Raw genomic sequence first — 22,486 nt, forward strand, 5'->3', positions numbered from 1 at the left:
TTAAATATATAATTAAAAACACTATATAGCCCTGATAAATGACTAGATGTTGTTGAAACTGCCCTGAAACGAAAGTTCCGGCGAGTGTTGCTTGCATGTGGGAGTATAAATCCTTTCTCAGTTAGCAATACAGTTCGTTTTGATGATCTGCTGAAAAACGAATGCACTTACAAACATGCGTACTTCTCATATGATTTTGGAGGCATGTAACAGTACCAAATTCAGTTGGTGTGCGTAACAATGAATAATCAGCTCAAAGGGGCAGAACTGCTTCACCAATTGTTGTAGCCCTCTTTCTCTGCCCGCCATTACTGAAGCGCAATCATATGTTTGACTAACCACTTTTCCTTCCACATTCGATTCTTTCAATACTGCATGAATAATGTTTGACAAACCTTCAGCAATTTTATGTCAAGAAACTTCGTAAAATCCAACGATTATTTCCTCAATTTTGTCTGCAATGAAGTACCTGAATGTTATACTCATTTGACTCTTGCATGACACGTCTAATGTTTCATTAGCCTGAATCGAAATGAAATTGCAGTTCTGAATTTCAGATTTTATTTTCTCAATAACTGCCAGAGTTATCATTTCTATTACATCGTTCTGTGTATCTGGAGAAGTTCCTTTAAAGGTTGAAGATGCTGACAGATGGTCTCGGATTAACTGCTCTCCTTGAGCTAGTAAATCCAACAATTCCAGATAGTTACCTTTGTTGCTGGAGGATTCGTCTTCTCGATGGCCGTGAAAGGCTAGTTCTTGTTTACAAAGAAATACAATTGCCTGAATAAGACGAGCTAATGCTCTCCTGTTGGATGTAACTTGTTCGTTGTATTTTATTGCTGTCAGACGAGCGGCTTCGGAAAGGGCGTGCTCAATTCCACTTTTGCCCAACAACTGAAATGATTCTTTGTTCTGCAGGTGACGTTTTGATATCTGATTGCTTTTGTGCATTCCTGTCAAAGTTCTTTATTGTACAAATACCCTCATTGCATCATTCCTTTTCACCAGCTAACAGAAAACATAGATAACAATATAATCTGTTATTAACTGCATTTGCAGTCAGCCAAGCATGCTTTTCGTACCAGGCTGTCTGAAAAGTGAGTTTTTGTTTGCCTTCAAAAACTACACTGAGTATAGGAGTAGGTCGTTTGTCCTTCAATTCACACTTTTTTTCGTACATTAATGTAGAAAAAGGCGTTTTTAATCAAAAATTCTGTAAGGTGTTCAGTTGCTGGCTCACTATGTTGGCGACACAACGAAAATATGCACTAAAATGACACAAGAATGACTACGAACACAAACGGCGCGACTGTTCACTTCCGTGTTAAAAGCCGGCATAGAAGCGGCGGAGACTAGTCTCGATACCTGTTAGCAAGTGCAGCGCACCGGCCTTCGTGGAAGAGGGGAAGTGGAGGGGAGCCGAGAAAGCCACTAACGCTCAGGCGCACACAGCCAGGAGGCAGAGACTGAGAGCAGGCGAGTCTCAAGCAGGCAGATACACACCAATACTCAGGGTGCGGCGGCGCGGGCTACAAAACTGATGTCTTCGCACATTCAGTGCTCTTAGTAGAAAGTTATTTATATTTTTGTTATGAACTAATTTCCATCTTTTTAAGCACGAATACAGGGGAGACTAAGTCTCAAAGTCTCCCCTCACGCTACGCCGCTGACACGCACCACACCATTACAGAGCCTCCACCAGCCTGAACAGTCGCCTGCTGACATACAGGGTCCATGGATTCATGAGGTGTCTCCACACCCGTACGTGTCCATCCGCTCGATGCAACTTGAAACGAGACTCGTCCGACCAGGCAACATGTTTCCAGTCATCAACAGTCCAGTGTCGGTGTTGACGAGCCCAGGCGAGGCGTAAAGCTTTGTATCGTTTCTGTCATCAAGGGTACATGAGTGGGCCATCGGCTCCGAAAGCCCATATCGATGACGTGTCGTGGAATGGATCGCACGGTGACGCTTGTTGATGGCCCAGCACTGAAATCTTCAACAGTTTGCGGAAGGATTGCACTTCTGTCACTGTCACGCTGAACGATTTTCTTCAGTCGTCGTTGGTACCGTTCTTGCAATATTTTTTCCAGGCGCAGCGATGTCGGAGATCTGATGTTTTACCGTATTCCTGAAATTCTCGGTACACTCGCGAAATGGTCGTACGGGAAAATCCCTACTCCATCGCTACCTCGGAGATGCTGTGTCCCATAGATAGCGCGCCGACTATATCATCACGTTCAAACTCACTGAAATGTTGATAAACTGCCATTGTAGCATTAGTAACCGATCTAAGAACTGCCCCAGACACTTGTCCTGCATAGGCATTGCCGATCGCAGCGCCGTATTCTGCCTGTTTACGTATCTCTGTTCTACCAGTTTCTCTGGCGATTCAGTGTAGATGGTTCCTGCGTGTGGTGATGTCTGACACACTGTGAGTTGAATGCTGCAGCATAAAATGAAATTTGCATAAAAGCTACACACATTGTATAGTATGCAAGGTTTGTCCTGCCTTTTCCACAGCCTGCATTTCACAAGCTATCTCACAGTCCTCCTCGTTAATTACTCTTTCCACTAACGAACGTCTTACAGCTTCGGAGCATAAGAACGTGGACCAACCTCCTTTTTATCTCCGAGTCTCTGTGTGGTATTCGACAGCCTGTTTAGTAAAACGTATTTATAACTTCGTCTGAAGAAGCGAAGAGATCCACTTCTGTTCTAATTAATGAACAGTCGAATGTCAATTAGCATTCTTAATCATCAGCTATAATGAATAATTCATCTCCCCTTCCTTTTTTATTCATTTACTCCGATGTACAGCTTCTCGCTTTGAATGCATGTTCTCAGTGGCTGAATTTAGAGACTAGATTCGAATTGCATCTAGTGAAGGCAATTCACTATTATCTTCTCCCAAACAGCAGTCGGCTGTGATATCTTTCAATGCAGTTCCTTTTTTATTTTCGTTTTTGTGCGTGATTTTTATCAGTAAGAAAGGGAAAGAATCAATGGGGCTTCCGAGCAAAACGACTTCATCTGACGGGTGAATCACGATCGACAGCATCTTACACCATCACTCCATAAGACACTGAAAGAATCAGAGATCAGATATTAGCCCAGGATGTGAATGCATAATCTCTAAGTGACTCATTCTTCCTCCAGACGGTGAAATTTCGTCCATGAACATTTATCCCTCTCTGACACCAACAGGTGGGACAGATATTGTGCCGGCCGGAGTGGCCGACCGGTTCTAGGCGCTACAGTCTGGAACCCCGTGACCGCTAAGGTCGAAGGTTCGAATCCTGGCCCGCATCTCGTGGTCGTGCGGTAGCGTTCTCGCTTCCCACGCCCGGGTTCCCGGGTTCGATTCCCGGCGGGGTCAGGGATTTTCTCTGCCTCGTGATGGCTGGGTGTTGTGTGCTGTCCTTAGGTTAGTTAGGTTTAATTAGTTCTAAGTTCTAGGGGACTGATGACCATAGATGTTAAGTCCCATAGTGCTCAGAGCCATTTGAACCATTTCGAATCCTGCCTCGGGCATGGATGTGTGTGATGTCCTTAGGTTAGATAGGTTTAACTAATTCTAGGTTCTAGGGAACTGATGACCTCAGAAGTTAAGTCCCATAGTGCTCAAAGCCATTTGAACCACAGATCTTGCCTGCAGTGGTTAATTTGTGTGTAATTTAATTCCACAAAGACACTGATTCTTCTAACTCCCTCAGCCACACTCTATTTTTGCAAGAATACGCCGGACATTCCTAAAGGTAGCTCACAGTGTAAGTCTGCTCTTGAGGTGGTTTTCATCACCAGCGTAGGCGAATGCTTACCTCATGTTTAAATTTGATATCACGTGTTCTTTTTAGAGATGAATGATGTACAGAAGTAATGGCGGAGAGAGAATGATTCACAGTCATGGTCGGGTCCTCCAAAATCACTTTAGGCGAATACGAGGATGGTAGAACACAGGGTACTCTTCCTGTCGACTCCTTGTTCAGTGCGAACTCTGTTCCATCTCTTAGAAGCTCGATGTCGACGGACATCATTCATTCCTTATATCTTCTTCAATGGGTATTCTGAAATATTTGACGGTTTTCATTTACAAAAAAAGCTCTTGACTTGAATCAGTTCACTACTTTATTTTTGTGTGGACTTAAATGATATTGCAAGTAAGTGTCTTCTCCCGTATCCTCGGGAGATTCTTGCTTCTTCCCCACATGAATACAGTACACCGCGAATTCGTGTTAAAATGGCTGACATATTGTATCCAATAGATTTTATTGTGCATGGACTGTAGGCCTATAGAGTCTAACTTTACCAAATGCTTAGCCATTAATTCACACGTTCCAAGGAGAACTACTGCAATTTTGTGACCAGCAATGTTTGTTTTCGTTTCAGCTATTGTATTTATTATTAAATACTGTAATACCGATTGTAAGTACTTTCCATTTTGCATAGAAATCAAGAGCTAAAATATTTTAAATCTGTTATCAATATTTTGTGAAAGCAAATGCCCATTAATGTTTCAGAAAATGGACATAAAATGCAAGAGGAGACTAAGTTGACAGTATCTGCCCTGCAGTACATAAAAGGCAGTGTTCTTTACCGTAAATGAACTTACATTCAAATCTTACATGTATAGAAAGTAATAAAAGCAACACTTGAAAAATATTGAGGTAAGTCAATCTTTTAGTTGTAGAAATTGCATTATGATTAAGTCCAAACTATAACAGAAGCAGAAGTAGAAAATTAGTTGTTGAAATGGCATTACGATGAAGTCCAAACCATAATAGAAGCAGAAAATTATTGGCTGGTGGAGCAAAGTGCGTGCTAATTACAGTTTGACTAACTTATTCGAAAAGGAATTCGACTCCGAAATAGCGCTGTACGAACTTCCTATACGCAAACCAGTAGCATAGTTGTCTGCTTGCGATATCTCCACATAGTCAATTCCGCGACTTATGGGCGTGGGACTGCATTTCGGAGACTTGGGTGAGTGTGGGGCAAGAAGGTTGCAACAGCCAAGTTGGTCGAATGTCGTTGAAGTGCGATGGAGGACCGTTGGCAGACATGAAGGTGTTCGACCTAAAATTAACGTGTCAGAGTGGCAACAGATTCTAAACACATACGGCCTGCCTCTGTGGCCCAGCGGTTCTAGGCGCTTCAGTCCGGAACCGCACTGCTGCTACGGTCGCAGGTTCGAGTCCTGCTTCGGGCATGGATGTGTGTCATGTCCTTATGTAAGTTAGGTTTAAGTATTTCTAAGTCTAGGGGACTGATGACCTCAGATGTTAAGTCTCATAGTGCTTACAGCCATTTGAACCATTTATAAGATGGGATTAATGTCGGGCGATCTGGAAGGGAAAATCATTAACTCGAACTGTCCAGAACGTTCTTCAAACCAATCTCGAACAATTGTGGCCCAGTGAAATGGCGCATTGTCATCCATAAAAACTCAATCGTTAAATGGTTGCAAAAGGTCTCCAAGTAGCCGAACATAACCATTTGCAGTCATTGATTGGCCCATTTGTATCAGACGGCCCAGCCCATTCCACACAGCCCACACCATTATGGAACCACCACCAGCTTGCACAGTGCCTTGCTGAGAACTTGGGCCGGTCGAGGTGGCCGAGCGGTTCTAGGCGCTACAGTCTGGAACCGCGCGACCGCTACGGTCGCAGGTTCGAATCCTGCTTCTGGCATGGATGTGTGTGATGTCCTTAGGTTAGTTAGGTTCAAGTAGTTTTAAGTTTTAGGTGACTGATGACCTCAGAAGTTAAGTCCCATAGTGCTCAGAGCCATTTGAACCGTTTTTGACAACTTGGGTCCTGGTTTCGTGGGATCTGCGCCACACTCGAATCCAACAATCAGCTCTTACCAACTGAAATCTGGACTCATCCAAACAGGCCACGGTTTTCTAGTCGTTTAGGGTCCGACCGATTTGGCCAAGAGCCGAGAATATGCGCTGCAGACAACGTCGTGCTGTTAGCAAAGCCCCTCACGTCTGCCATGCCAAATTTGGCCGCACTGCACTCACGGATACGTTCGTAGCACGTCTCACATTAGTTTTCCGGTTATTTCACGCAGCGTTGCTTGTGTCATAGCACTAACAACTCCATGCAAACGCCGCTACTCCCGTTTGTAAAGTGAAGACTGTCGGCCACTGACTCGTCCGTGATGAGTGGTAACGCCTGAAATTTGGTGTTCTCGGCTCACTCCCGACACTTTGCACCTCGGAATATTGAATTCCCTAACGATTTCAGAAGTTTAATGCCCTATGCTTCAGTTGATTCCCGTCGTGCAGCCATAATTAGTCGGAAACCTTTTCACATGAATCATCTGAGTATAAATGACAGCTCCGGTAATGCACTGGCCTTTTATACCTTGTCTACGCGGTATTTCCTCTCTCTGTATATGTTCATATCGCTATCCGATGAATTTTGTCACCTCAGAGTATAAGTGAAGTTTTCCGTACAGCCGGCCGTAGTGGCCGAGCGGTTCTAGGCGCTTCAGTCTGGAAGCGCGCTACCGCTACGGTCGCAGGTTCGAATCTTACCTCGGGTATGGATGTGTGTGATGTCCTTAGGTTGGTTAGATTTAAGTAGTTCTAAGTTCTAGGGGACTGATGACCACATATGTTTAAGTCCCTTAGTGCTCAGAACCATTTCAACCCATATTTCCGTACTAACAGGACCCACACAACACACACACAGAGTCCCAAGACTCGGTCTAAGATCTCGTCAGTTGCTACCTTTCTGCAGCGATCTCTGACTAACCAGTCTTGCAACTTAAACGACGGCTAACGTGACTGCAGCTTCTCTGCCTAACTCGGACTTTTGCTTGTTTCTAATGCCACTTCTCTCTCGAAGCGTCAGGCTCCCAAGTTTTGTTCACATTACCCCTTCGACCACGCCGGCCATTGCAATGACATAATGTCGAAGAGCTCTCGCCACCGTACTGGCTGTACTTCTGTTGTTTCTTCAGCAGCTCTTCAGAGGCTGGGTGGTGGGGAAGAGATCACTCTCTTAATATGATCACACACTGCGTCCCGTTCATTGGCTACTCGTGACGTAGCGCACCAAAGGCTCTTTCTGTCTGTCTGACTGACTCTCTCTCTCTGTCTGTCTCTCTCTCTCTCTCTCTCTCCCTCCCCCCCCCCCCTCTCTCTCTCTCTCTCTCTCTCTCTCTCTCTCTCTCTGCCCCTCGTCCCACGGCACTCTATGTTTAGCAATGAGTGCTGGTCTCACCATTATACTGTTGTTGTATACATAGTTCCGCGTAGTCAGCGCGTACACAACTTTCCCACTAGAGCGCGCCCCGCTAAGCACAACAGCGCAGGCGCAGCGCTCGTCCGTCTGCGCACTACGAGATGGCACTGTCTTAGAGACGGACCAAATTCTGCTTCCGCCGATCCGCGTATAATATGTCACGGAGCCAATGATATTGCTGCTAACGTAGAACCTTTTCTCCTCGCGGATCACACTCACGCAGTGATACCTGTACGCGCGAGGTATTATAACGGGTGTACAGACCTCCGATTAGTTAGTCTGCAATAGTCTGCATCTCTCTGTACAAGTCTACAGTCAAGTTTCAGTCTGCACCTAATAAGATTATCATAGTCCTGTACATAGCCATGAAGAGAAATTTATAGACACTTTGTCAACTATCAGAGATAGGGAGAATAAGATTAACGTACCAAGTCCAAATGAACTTCAGATTGTCAATTGTAAACAGTATCCTGAATCAAGTTAAGTAATTGCTATGCTTTTTATTATTTTAATAAATGTGTGTGAAAATTAATCAAATTCTGTTTAAAGTTGGTCACCGTCAATCTGCTACTCTAAGTGTGCAAGTGGCATTGCTATCGTCTGGGCCCGCATCTCGTGGTCGTGCGGTAGCGTTCTCGCTTCCCACGCTCGGGTTCCCGGGTTCGATTCCCGGCGGGGTCAGGGATTTTCTCTGCCTCGTGATGGCTGGGTGTTGTGTGCTGTCCTTAGGTTAGTTAGGTTTAAGTAGTTCTAAGTTCTAGGGGACTTATGACCACAGCAGTTGAGTCCCATAGTGCTCAGAACCATTCTGTCGTCTGACCTAACGGCAGAAGATAAACACGCCACGATAAAACCACGAGACATATCGCTGACACTCGCCTACTTCGTTAGAGCGACAAGTCAAATAATATGATGCTGTGTGTACCGAAGGTCTTACAGTACGCACACCACAACTGTCATTATAGACTGAGTGGACGTGGACTCCACGCCTATGAATGGACCGCTGTCCAGTAGTGCTCTGTGGACTCTCTGTGTGTTTGTTTTAATTGGGCCTGGCCGATGGACTGATATCTGGACGGTCGTCTCGCTTCCGCATTGCTTCCCAGTGTCTTCTCTGGCCAATCTTAAGAATTTGACTTTATTCTTACTTTGTTAATTATGTTAATATGAGACTTAGCTTTTTCCTGTGGACACGACACCTCACCTAATAGGAAAATTGGCGTTACTCTTCAGAATAGCGTCAAATAGTTGAATTTTTATTCGCAGTTGCAACAGTTACATTGTCACTACAGTTCATTCACTTTACACACAAGTAATAATTTTAAAATATTGAAATATACGTTTACATTCATTTTCCATAGACATGTACATATTGGTTATACAACATTTCCTGAAACAAAATACATACATTTTATAGTTACTTTACAATTTACTTTCATCTTAGCATCTGTTTCTGAATGATACTGAGTCATCTTCATCTTTTCCGCTTCTTTGATAAATTACTTTCTCTTCATTCCTGTGAATCACTCAGTATGATTACTTTTGTTCCATAACCTTTATACTTAACAAAGAAGCTTATTTTACCAACACCGCTCATTGCTAAGTTCTTAGATGTTTTCTTTCCACATAAAACTCTTCTTTCGGAATTACATACACTATGTCATCAAAAGTACCCGGACACCTCGAAAAACACACGTTTTTCATATTAGGTGCTTTGTGCTGCCACATACTGCCAGTTACTCCATATCAGCGACCGTAGTAGTCATTAGACATCGTGAAAAAGCAGAATGGGGCGCTCCGCGGAACTCACGGACTTCGAACGTGGTCAGGTGATAGGGTGTCACTTGTGTTATACGTCTGTACACGAAATTTCCACACTCCTAAAAATCCCTAGGTCCACTGTTTCCGATGTGATAGTGAAGTAGAAAAGTGAAGGGACACGCACAGCACAAAAGTGTACAGGCCGACCTCGTCCGTTGACTGAAAGAGACCGCCGACAGTTGAAGATGGTCGTAATGTGTAATAGGAAGGCATCTACCCAGACCATCACACAGGAATTCCAAACTACATCAGGATCCACTGCAAGTACTATGACAGTTAGGCGGTAGGTCAGAAAACTTGGATTTCATGGTCGAGCATCTGCTCATAAGTCACACATCACGCCGGTAAATGCCAAACGGCGCCTCGCTTGGTGTAAGGAGCGTAAACACTGGACAATTGAACAGTGGAAAAAAGTTGTGTGGAGTGACAAATCACGATACACAATGTGTCGATTCGATGGCAAGGTGCGGGTATGACGAATGCTCAGTGAACGCCATCTGCCCGCGTGTGTAGTGCCAACAGTAAAACTCGGGGCAGTGGTGTTAAGGCGTGGTCGTGTTTTTCATGGAGGTGGCTTGCACCTCTTGTTATTTTGCGTGGCACTATCACAGCACAGGTCTACATTGATGTTTTAAGCACCTTCTTGCTTCCCACTGTTGAAGAGCAATTCGGGGATGCCGATTGCATCTTTCAACACGATCGAGCACCTGTTCATAATGCACGGCCTGAGATGCAGTGGTTACACGACAATAACATCCCTGTAATGGACTGGTCTACACAGAGTTGTGACCTGAATCCTATAGAACACGTCTGGGATGTTTTGGAAGGCCGATTCGTGCCAGGCCTCACCAATCGACATCCATACCTTTCCTCAGTCCAGCACTCCTTAAAGAATGGGCTGCCATTCCCCAAGAAACTTTCCAACACCTCTTTAAAGGTATGTCTGCGAGAGTGAACGTTGTCATCCAGGCTAAGGGTGGGCTAACGCCATATTGAATTCCACCTTACCGATGGAGGGCGCCAAGAAATTGTAAGTCATTTTCAGGCAGGTGTCCGGGTACATAGCGTATAGCCACTCATCACAAGTTAAGTGTGACCAAATACTCTTATTCATATATGCTATTAATTTTACGCTCTCATTAGAAATTTCGCGTACTGGCTGAAGTAATTTTGCTTCACACACATCCAGATCAAATTTTGAGAGTAGTAAAAACATTTGTTTTCAAAACCGTTTATTTTTACTTAATTTAATGTACTTTAGATGGTCATCTCAGAGCTTTTCATACTGCCTCTTAGCTTCTTCGATTAGCAAAACTCTTTTTCTGGCTGAATAAATAAGTACTTTCCTCTTGGCTAAGAAATCTCATTTGGTAATGGAAGCACTCAATACAAATTAGAGACATTATTATCTATCATAGCAATATTGATTACATACCCTAGTATACTCCCAGAAACAAAAAGATGTAAATGAATTATTCTTAACAATAAGTATTCTGATGATTCAGCTTGAGGAACTGGAGACTTAACATCTTTCAGTTCATCACAAATTAAATTCAAATACTTTACAACCTGTACAAGATTAATTATTATGAGGTTGAGGCATATCCTTTTGTGCATTCACAATTGCATTTATCATTTGTTCGTACTCTTCCTCGATCTGCCCAAATAGCGCTGATAGTTGCAATATCTGCTCAGTGATTGTCACAAATGAGGCCATTCGCTTGAATCCAATATCCATGTCTTTTACATACGTTTTTATGAAATTTTCTAGTCTCTGCAATCCTGATTTAAAAAGCTACTCATTTGAAGCCAGTGTATAGATGGATCTGTTTACTCCTGTTGTTGTGCCCCTTGCCACCGCTACCTGTTCCTTTGTTAACCTTGGTAACCTTTCGGAATTTCTCCCCCATGTTACTGATGCGCTCTTTGTAATACGTAGCATCAGCTTCATACGATGTTCCAAAAATTATTTTACTCACCTGTAATACGAAACCGAAGACACCTCTTCTTTTCCTTCGGGTGTGGTACTTTGTCAGCTGCTGCACCAGTTGCTGAATACTGGTAATTTTTTTCTGCGTGGTGTGTTACTTCTTGGTCTAATAATAGACACTCTATTAACCCTTCACTTAGGTGCTGCAGTGTCGCTCTACATCGTTGCTCTGCTGCCTTGCCATACCTTTCTGCTTTTGGAACCTCTCTGTTAGAGCGCCCATATTTGTATGAGTAACAACTTTCCACGCTGTACTATAAATTTCTACATGTCCTGTATTGTCATAATACTACACCTTAAATTAAAAGTACTGTTTCAGTCTGTTCAAAAATGTTCAAATGTGTGCGAATTCCTAAGGGACCAAACTGCTGAGGTCATCGGTCCGTAGACTTACACACTACTTAAACTAACTTATGCTAAGTACAACACACACCCCCATGCCCGAGGGAGGACTCGAACCTTCGGCGGGAGGGGCCTTTCAGTCTGTCTCCATGTACCTTTGTTTCTTTTAATCTTTATTATTACATTCGGAGTATCGACCCTTACTTCTTCATATGGCCCTCGCAATTGTGAATGTACCTATCTAGATCTACCAAGTGTTACAGATTCTTCATAATGCATCACATTATCTCCTATTTGTAACTCCTTAGGACTGTTTTTCCTGTTGTATTGTGCCTTACTGGTTTTCTTATTCTTTACTATTAATTCTTTTGCTATTCTGTGTGCTTCCTCCGGTCTCACCTTTAACCCATTCACATATGTCATAATCGTTACTTACCTGCGTTGACTCTTGTTGGAGTATTGTTGGTATATTTACTTTTCTTCCACACAAATATTCGAATGGTGTGTATCTTGTGCTGCTGTCTGATGTAGTATTAATCACAAAAATTACGTATGGCACCCACTTGTCCCAAGAACGTTGATCCCCTGTTGCAAAACGTCTTAGGTGTTGGACAAGTGTACAGTGACTTCTGCCGCGCGATTTGAGGCGCCATGTCACGGACTGCGAGGCCTCTCCCTTCGGAGGGTCGAGTCCTCCGTCGGGCATGGGTGTGTGTGTTGTTCTTAGCTTAAGTTTGTTTAAGTTAGTTTAAGTAGTGTGTAAGTCTAGGGACCGATGACCTCAGCACTTAAGTCCGTTAGTAATTCACACACATTTGAACAGCGACGTCTCTCCAGGGCACCATTACATTGTGGATAGTAAGCTGTAGTCTATATATGTTTAATCTTTAACAATTTACACACTCTTCTGAAAATCTCACTCAGAAAATTCCAACGTTGCTCCGTTAAATGAATTGAGGAATTCCATAGCTTAATACAATATGTTCGACAAACGCTTCAGCCACTGTGCCTGCGTCTTATCGTTCTATTGGTACTTCTTAAAATGTCATTATATATTTCTTACCTGTACTCGCTACATCTAAAGGACCGAATATATCCGTTGAACATTTTTCAAACACTGTCTCGGCTGTGTCTGTAATTTCTAAATGCATGCTAGCTATCGCTTGTGTGAACTTCATCTTTTGACAATACGGACACTTCAGAATTTAATCCTCAATGTCACGTTTCATTCTGCACTACTGCTTGTACACTGAAGAGCCAAAGAAACTGGCACCTGCCTAGTATCGTGAAGGGCCGCTGTGAGCACGCAGAAGTGCCGCGACACGACGTGGCATGGAATCAACTAATGTCTGAAGCAGTGCTGGAGGGAATTGACATCACGAATTCTGCAGGGCTGTCCATAAATCCGTAAGAGCACGATGGGGTGGAGATCTCTTCTGCACAGCACGTTGCAAGGCATCCTAGATATGCTCAATAATGTTCATGTCTGGGGAGTTCGGTGGCCAGCGGAAGTGTTTAAACTCAGAAGAGCGTTCCTGGAGCCAGTCTGTAGCAATTCTGGACGTGTAGGGTGTCGCATTGTCCTGCTGTAATTGCCCAAGTCCTTCATAATGCACAATACACATGAATGTATGCAGGTGATCAGACAGGATGCTTACCTACGTGGCCCCTTCAGAAAAAATGGTTCCAATGGCTCTGAGCACTATGCGACGTAACTTCGTAGGTCATCAGTCGCCTATAACTTAGAACTAATTAAACCTAAGTAACCTAAGGACATCACACACATCCATGCCCGAGACAGGATTCGAACCTGCGACCGAAGCGGTCGCTCGGCTCCAGACTGTAGCGCCTAGAACCGCACGGCCACTCCGGCCGGCCACCTGTCAGAGTCGTATCTAGACGTATCAGGGGTCCCATATCACTCCAACTGCACACGACTCACACCATCACAGAGCCTCCACAAGCTTGAACAGTCCTCTGCTGAGATGCAGGGTCCAAGAATTCATGAGGTTGTCTACATACCCCCACACGTCCATCCAGTCGATTCGTCCGACTAGGCAACATGCTTCCAGTTATCAACAGTCCCATGTCGGTGGTGACGGGCCCGGGCGAGGCCTAAGGCTTTGTGTCTATGTGTGTGATCTTTTTCCGGCCGCAGCGATATCGGAAATTTGATGTTTTACCGAATTCCTGATATTCGCGGTACACTCGTGAAATGGTCGTTCGGGAAAATCCCCACTTCATCGCTACCTTGGAGATGCTGTGTCCCATCGTTACTGCGCCGACTATAACACCACGTTCAAACACACTTAAATCATGATAACCTGTCATTGTAGCAGCAGTAACCGATCGAACAGCTGCGCCAGACGCTTGTTGTCTTATATAGGCGTTGCCGTCCGCAGCGCCGTATTCTGCCTGTTTACATGTCTCTGTATTTGAATACGCATGCCTATACTAGTTTCTTTGGCGCTTCATTGTATGACCTTACTCTGTCTAGCGTCCTATGCATCCCTTCGTGTTCTCCCAATGGAATATCATGCATCTCTCTTAATATATTATCCTTGTCTAGGAGACTAATTTCCTCTTCACTATCTGTTTCCCTTTTTACCTCTGGGGTTACGCTTGTTGCACACTCACGGGATTATTTTCCATACTTGCTTACGCTACAGAGCTCTCCTCTGTCTCCTCGTCAGTACTTTCATCTACTTATTGCTGTTCTCGGGGCTAGTTCTTCTCAGAGCATCTGCATTACTATTCAGCCCTCCTGGTTTATAAATTACCTCACAATTATACTCTTCGAGCTTAAGTCTCCACTTCAGGAATCTCGACCTCGGATCCTTTACAGTAAAGTTCCATGTTAACGGTTTGTTATACTTCACCACACTGAACATACGTACATATACATAAGTTCGGGACCCATAAACTGCAGCCAGTATTTCTTTTTCAGTGGTACTCTAGTTTAATTCCACCTTATTTAATGACCTTGATGCGTACGTAATGGGCAAGTCTTCTCCAGTTTCCTTACCTTACGACAAAGGTGCAACAAAAGGTGAATTGCTCGCGTCAGTCGTCACAGTGAATGGCTGCTCGGAGTCTGGATACTCAAGTAATGGTGGATTAACCGATTTCTCTTTCAGTTCCCCGAACGCATTGATTTCTCGTTCGCTCCATTCATAAGCTACTCTTTTCTTTAATAGCTCATGGAGCGGCTTTGAAATTTCGCTAAATTTAGCAATGAATCTTCTACAGTGTCCAATTAACCTCACGAACCTTTTTAATTCTTTCGTTGTTGTGGGCTGAGGGACGAACTTTACCTTATCCTCCTTCTCCAAGTCTGGTGCGATTCCTTTGTCCGCAGTGGAATGGCCTGAGGGGATCACTTCTTTCCTTAATAACTTGCACTTATCCGATAGCAGCTTTTAATTATGCTCTCGCTATCTATCAGCGGCAACGGCCTTGCCGCAGTGGATACACCGGTTCCCGTCAGATCTCCGTAGTTAAGCGCTGTCGGGCATGGCCGGCTCTTGGATGGGTGACCATCCGGGCCGCCATGCGCTGTTGCCATTTTTCGGGGTGCACTCACCCTCGTGATGCCAATTGAGAAGCTAATCGACCGAATAGTAGCGGCTCCGGTCAAAGAAAACCATCGTAACGATCGGGAGAGCGGTGTGCTGACCACACGCCCCTCGTATCCGCATCCTCAGCTGAGGATGACACGGCGGTCGGATGGTCCCGATGGGACACTTGTGGCCTGACGAGGGAGTGCTTTTATCTATCAGAGATTTCACAAAGCTTCTCATTAAGGTCCTGAAAATTTCTTCTATAGCGCACTACATCATCAAGATAGACAAAACATTTTACTTCTTGCAGACCTGCCAGTACTGTGTTCATCAGGAACTGAGAACATCCTGAGGTTCCTTTGAGTCCCATTGGCATTCTCTTGTACTCATGATGCTGATAATTCGAACTGAACGCAGTCTTTTCTCTGTCCTTCTCCTACATCAATATTTGATAGTATCTGCTTGCTAGATCAAGTGCCTGCCCTAGTTGGTCCAAGATTTCGTAGATGTTCGGTAGCGAAAATGCAACGCCTATAGCAATGCCATTTAATTGCCTATAGTCCACTACGAATCTCCATTTCTGCTAGGCAGTGGAATCTGTGTTCTTTGGAATAAAAAATAATGGTGCTTTCCAGACGCTCTTACTATCAACTATTACGTCGTCTTTCAGCATTTGCTCAGTTTGACGTTTTAAGATTTCTTTTTGCGCTCCTGGAATTTGGTAAGGTGTAGCGTTCAAAACATTCCCTGCATTATCCGGTGATAGCGGAATTCTGTGCTTTACTGCAGGTGTTCAAGACAATTTGTCATATGGTAGATGAAATATATCTTCATATTCAGTGCAAACCCCAATGAGTGCACTCTTCTCTTCCTTATTCAAGTGATGTTCGGTAGCGGAACAGAACCCAGCATGTCATTCTCAATGGAGAGATGTCTTCCGAAGTAAGAGTGATTTCAGGTGTGCCGCAGGGGAGTGTCGTAGGACCGTTGCTATTCACAATATACATAAATGACCTTGTGGATGACATCGGAAGTTCACTGAGGGTTTTTGCGGATGATGCTGTGGTATAGCGAGAGGTTGTAACAATGGAAAATTGTACTGAAATGCAGGAGGATCTGCAGCGAATTGACGCATGGTGCAGGGAATGGCAATTGAATCTCAATGTAGACAACTGTAATGTGCTGCGAATACAGAGAAAGAAAGATCCCTTATCATTTAGCTACAGTATAGCACGTCAGCTACTGGAAGCAGTTAATTCCATAAATGATCTGGGAGTACGCATTAGGAGTGATTTAAAATGGAATGATCATATAAAGTTGATCGTCGGTAAAGCAGATGCCAGACTGAGATTCATCGGAAGAATCCTAAGGAAATGCAATCCGAAAACAAAGGAATTAGGTTACAGTACGCTTGTTTCACCCACTGCTTGAATACTGCTCAGCAGTGTGGGATCCGTACTAGATAGGGTTGATAGAAGAGATAGAGAAGATCCAACGGAGAGCAGCGCGCTTCGTTGCAGGATCATTTAGTAATCGCGAAAGCGTTACGGAGATGATAGATAAACTCCAGTGGAAGACTCTGCAGGAGAGACGCTCAGTAGCTCGGTACGGGCTTTTGTTGAAGTTTCGGGAACTAACCTTCACCGAGGAGTCAAGCAGTATATTGCTCCCTCCTACGTATATCTCGCGAAGAGACCATGAGGACAAAATCAGAGAGATTAGAGCCCACACAGAGGCATACCGACAATCTTCCTTTCTACGAACAATACGTGACTGGAATAGAAGGGAGACCCGATAAAGGTACTCAAGGTACCCTCCGCCATACACCATCAGGTGGCTTGCGGAGTATGGATGTAGATGTAGATGTAGATGTAGATGATCAACTCCTACTTGCTTCCGTAGAATATTACCACGACTTCCTGTATTCCCTATGGCTTCCTTACTGCCTTTTACTTCACGTACTTTTACTAGTCTCTGTAATTCTTCCGGCACTAACCTGGTGTTATTCAGCTGAATTTTTTCTTCTGACTAATTCATTGCACTTACCATTTCGAACTGTCACTAAAGTTTCTGATATGTAATCTACGAACATTTTCTAGTTTCGGGATAACCATATCCCTTTCACAGGCTCGTGGTATTCTTCCTTCACTCTGCACTTCCTCTCTGCCTGCCACACATCCTCGTTGCAGTCTCTGGCGTTTGCATTTAAAAAGCGTTATATAATCTACCGTCCTTTTGCTCGCATAGTTCTCTTCCAGAACCTTTTCCACTCCTTCCAATGTGCCTGTTCTTTCGCTTACTTGCAACCTGGATCTCACTTCAGGAGTTATCATAGCTTTAACAAATTTCAATAACATTTCGTGTTCCTTAGCTTCTACATTTTCTACACATTCTCTAAGACTTAGATATTATACACAAAGCTTCTTGGCTAGCCAGTGTGGCCGAGAGGTTCTAGGCGCTACAATCTGGAACAGGGCGACCGCTACGGTCGCAGGTTCGAATCCTGCCTCGGGCATAGATGTGTGTGATGTCCTTCGGTTAGTTAGGTTTAAGCAGTTCTAAGTTCTAGGGGACTGATGACCTCAGCAGTTAAGTCCCATAGTGCTCTGAGCCATTTGAACCATTTTTTGAACAAAGCTTCCTTAACTGTTAGTTTAGCACTATTGGTGGACGATACAATTACTACTATCAGAAGAGTTGATTTGTACCGATTTTATTGCGGTGTGTTGAGTCTTGCTGTGTGCTTGCGCGCTGCCGTGTGCCCGTGATGTCACGATGCGTCGACTGCTGTCCTGCTCAGTTGCATCGACCCCTTCGCTAGCCGTCGCAGCTGCTCATGCTGCCGCTACCTAGACCAGGCGCTCGGCCTCGAACCCACGTACCTCTGGCTGCTTAGGCGCCCCCCGTGCCTCGGCGACATGCGCCGTGCTGCGATTACCCTGCACCCGCTCGGACTTCTTCCTGGACTCTGTTGTCACAGGGCTGAATTTCTAACGCTGCAAGTTGCGAGTCGCCACAACTTCCTGAAATATGCCACAGTCGCCATGGCAACCTTTCACGAATCCTATACCCCAAACACCTAAGTGCTTTGCTGTACCCCACAAGTGCCTTTCTCAACCAAAGTGCCTTTGTGTACCCTACATCTGGCACCAAAATTTATTTATGTCGCGTCCTGATCATGGATTTTGTCAGGGACTGGGCGAAACGGTTCCTTATACATATACGACATTTAGACGGATGACCGTCGCGAGAGGAGGACTGGATCTGGCTATGATTTAGAAGTCCCTGGAGTGACGGTAAAGGACTGGAAGATGGCTTGTAATTAAACCCATCAGAAGCGTTTAACAACTTCTACATTTATTGTTGAAATAGTACAAGCAAACCCTATCGGTACTGATGGATGTGTCTCCACGAAGTGACCAAGTCTCAGATACAGAGACAGCGACTGACTACCGCCGTTCTTTCTTTAATAATTGACCCTGTGCGTTATAACAAGAACCACACCACCAACACATAGAGACGCGCGGCTCGCTCTAAGATCGCGTCAGATTACTACCTTCCTGCAGCGACCCCTGACTAAATGATTACCGCTGCCTGCCTGATGCTTCACGACAGCAAACAAACCCGCAACTTCTCTGCCCAATTCTGACTTCTACTCACTTCTATAACTGCCACTCCCCTTTCCCTTTCGACTTCTGCTTATGTTATTTCTTCAGCAGTTCTTCGAGGCTGAGTAGAGGGAAAGAGGTGCCTCTTTTAATACGGTCATACGCTGCATCCTAAGCCATCCATTGGCTTCTCGTGACGTATCTTTGTCCACGCCAAAGACTCTCTCCATCTCATCTTACAGACCTCCCTGTTTAGCAAGGAGTGCTGGTCTCACCATTATCCTGTCATTATAAGCTGAGTGGACTTTGACTCCATGGCTATGAATGGACCACTGTCCAGTAATGCCTCTTTGTGTGCTTATAGCTTATCTTTAATGCACCGCCGGCCGCGGTGGTCTCGCGGTTCTAGGCGCGCAGTCCGGAACCGTGCGACTGCTACGGTCGCAGGTTCGAATCCTGCCTCGGGCATGGATGTGTGTGATGTCCTTAGGTTAGTTAGGTTTAAGTAGTTCTAAGTTCTAGGGGACTGATGACCACAGCAGTTGAGTCCCATAGTGCTCAGAGCCATTTGAACCATTTTTTTTTTTTTTAATGTACCTGGTCGATGAACGGGTGTCTGACCATTCGCCTCGGTTCTGCATCGCTTCCCATTTGCTTCTCTGGCCACGCTTAAGAAATTGCCTTTATTCTTAGTTTGTTAATAATGTTAATATGAGACTTTGGTTTTTCCTATGATCACGACAATAGGCTACATTCAAGGCTGGCTCAAAAATTTTGTGTTTCCACTGGAATTCATCCGGCGACGTCTCGGTTTCCAGTCATGTGCTTTACCATCTTTTACAGGAATTTTTACTACTGATTTACATTTAAGTATTTGTACATATAATTGAGCAAGTGCTATATTTATATTCAAAGTTTAATAACATTTGTTTCACACATAGTTTAAAAGCTTAGTTACAACAAATCTATCACTAGACCAACAGGACCGACAGCTGCTGAGATAGTACATAAACTAAGAGTACAGACTTTTCTGTATAAGCATATATTCGTAAAATTATGACATTCCACGTTTTATTCAGTTGATTATTTAGTATTTATTTACCTTTGACACCATTGACTAAATTTGTTTAATATTAATAAAATAAGTATTGCACACAGAAGAAATTGTTAAAGAAATTTACATTATTACTTTCTCGTCTGTCATTTAGCAACTTGTTACCGCATGCTGTGCCATGACTGAATATTTCCGGTTAGCCATATAACACAGACAGATACCTGAATACACCCAATGAGACATTTACAAAACAGTATGAAGTACTCGTAAAGCCCTCTATCTAGACGATACGGAGAACGTTCGCCTAAAAAGAAACAGCGGACACATAAATGCCTACCACACAATTAAGCATGCTATTGGGGCAGTCACATGCGAGACAGACGGAAAATAAGTAAGTAAAGTGTTTATTATTTCAGTGGGGAGAGATCAGGACTGTATGGATGATGTGTAAGTGCTCTTCGGCAAAACTTCCAAACCTTGCTCGAAATAACCTTAGCACCATGTTGGTGGCCTATAAGCCTTGATCTCTCCTCTTGCTATTTCCACACTCTTGAGAAAGACATTTGTGTCCACCGATTTGGAGTTGCACACCTGGGTTCAATCATGGTTTAGTACGCAACCCCGACCATTATTCCATGAAGGCACTGACCGTCTTGCCTTATAATTCCACACTCTTGAGAAAGACATTTGTGTCCACCGATTTGGAGTTGCACACCTGGGTTCAATCATGGTTTAGTACGCAACCCCGACCATTATTCCATGAAGGCACTGACCGTCTTGCCTTATAATTCCACACTCTTGAGAAAGACATTTGTGTCCACCGATTTGGAGTTGCACACCTGGGTTCAATCATGGTTTAGTACGCAACCCCGACCATTATTCCATGAAGGCACTGACCGTCTTGCCTCACAGTGAAATGAAATGATCGTATGGCATTGTTGTCCGGAAGGCCCCATGCGGGGAAGTTCGGCCGCGGTATTGCAAGTCCTTTTTAGTTGACGCCATTTCGGCGACTTGCGGGTCAATGATGATGAAATGATGATGAAGAACACACAACACCCACTCATCACGAGGCGGAGAAAATCCCCGACTCCACCGGGAATCGAACCCGGGATCCCGTGCGCGGGGAGCAAGAACGCTACCGCAAGACCACGAGCGGCGGACTTGATTCACAGTAAGGTAAATGTATTAACATTCATGGCGATTACTTTTGAAATAGAAAATAGTATTTACTTTTTTCCATCTGTCTCGTTTTCATTGAACTGTCATTATAAATAAACAATAATCACCCAAATGCAGGACGCTGGCCACCCTTTACAGGATATCATGAATATGTTATACAGGGTGCAGCAGTCAAACTTGCATTTTTCAAATGAGCTTAAAATAAACACGGATGCAAATATCAAAATTTTATTCATACAATCTTATTCTACGTTAAACAGCATTTAAGAAACATCAACACATTTTTTTCATTGTTTGAAAATAACATCTGCAAGATGGCGTCCTTCTCGATAACGGCATTCTCGCAGGCGATTTCCGAGGGTGTCTGTCACATGACGGCGCATACCCTGAGGAATTATTTCGATTTCCATCCGGATTATTGCTTTGAGATCACCAACGTTGTGAGGTCTTTCTTCGTACACTTTGCTCTTAAGGTAATCCCATAAGAAAAAAATCACAGGCTGCCAGGTTGGGTGAACAGGGGGGCCAAGCAGTCTCTCCATTCTTGGAAATCACCTGGTTAGGAAAAACTTCATAGATAACATTAATGCTCACGCAGGCTGTGTGACTTGTTGTTCCATCTTGTTGAAATAACGTTTCATCATTCACTGCATATTGACGAAGCTGAGGTATGAAGAATGTCCTTAACATTCATGAATAGCGTTCAGCATTCACGGTAACATATTGTATTCTTTCGTTCCCAAAAAAATAAGGGCCTATTATTCCCGATGAGTTTGCACACCAAACTGTTACCTTGGTTGAGTGCAGGGTTTTTCATGGAGTTGGTGAGAGTTTTGATCACTCCAGTATCTAAAGTTCTGAGATGAAAATGTGTCTCGTTACTCATCCAGAGGTTGTGAACAAGCTCCTCATTTTCTTCAATCATTTGCAAAAGACTTTCACAGAACTGCTGTCGGTCCACGAAGTCGTTATTATTCAAAGCGTTAACCACTTGGATTTTGTGCGGGTGGTGATGTAAGTGCGTCCGCAGCTCGTGGTCGTGCGGTAGCGTTCTCGCTTCCCGCGCCCGGGTTCCCGGGTTCGATTCCCGGCGGGGTCAGGGATTTTCTCTGCCTCGTGATGACTGGGTGTTGTGTGCTGCCCTTAGGTTACTTAGGCTTAAGTAGTTCTAAGTTCAAGGGGACTGATGACCATAGATGTTAAGTCCCATAGTGCTCAGATCCATTTGAACCATTTGATGTAAGTGCAACCTCAAAATCCTTCGTACAGTCCTGCCAGAAATTCCAAGCGCATTACTCTGTCTACGCGCTGGGCTTCTTCCCAGAAGTTAAGTCCCATAGTGCTCAGAGCCATTTTAACCATTTGTACTTGGTAATGGCTGGCTCTGAGCACTATGGGACTTAACATCTGTGGTCATCAGTCCCCTAGAACTTAGAACTACTTAAACCTAACTAACCTAAGGACATCACACACATCCATGCCCGAGGCAGGATTCGAACCTGCGACCGTAGCAGCCTCGCGGTTCCGGACTAAGCGCCAGGACCGCTAGACCACCGCGGCCGACTTGGTAATGCAAATAAAATATACACAAGTGAAAAAGAACAAGTGAACACCCCTACAGAAGTGACGCAGAACCAACATTTGAACCGCCTTTCTCCATGTGAACT

General features: G+C 44.3%; 1 pseudogene; it reads left to right on the top strand.

Moving 5' to 3' along the window:
• Window positions 1-14,861: 14,861 nt before the first annotated feature.
• Window positions 14,862-14,979, top strand: LOC124557375 (annotated as a pseudogene).
• The last annotated feature ends 7,507 nt before the right edge of the window (window positions 14,980-22,486 follow it).

Source organism: Schistocerca americana, chromosome X, assembly GCF_021461395.2.
Source record: "Schistocerca americana isolate TAMUIC-IGC-003095 chromosome X, iqSchAmer2.1, whole genome shotgun sequence".
NCBI lineage: Eukaryota > Metazoa > Arthropoda > Insecta > Orthoptera > Acrididae > Schistocerca > Schistocerca americana.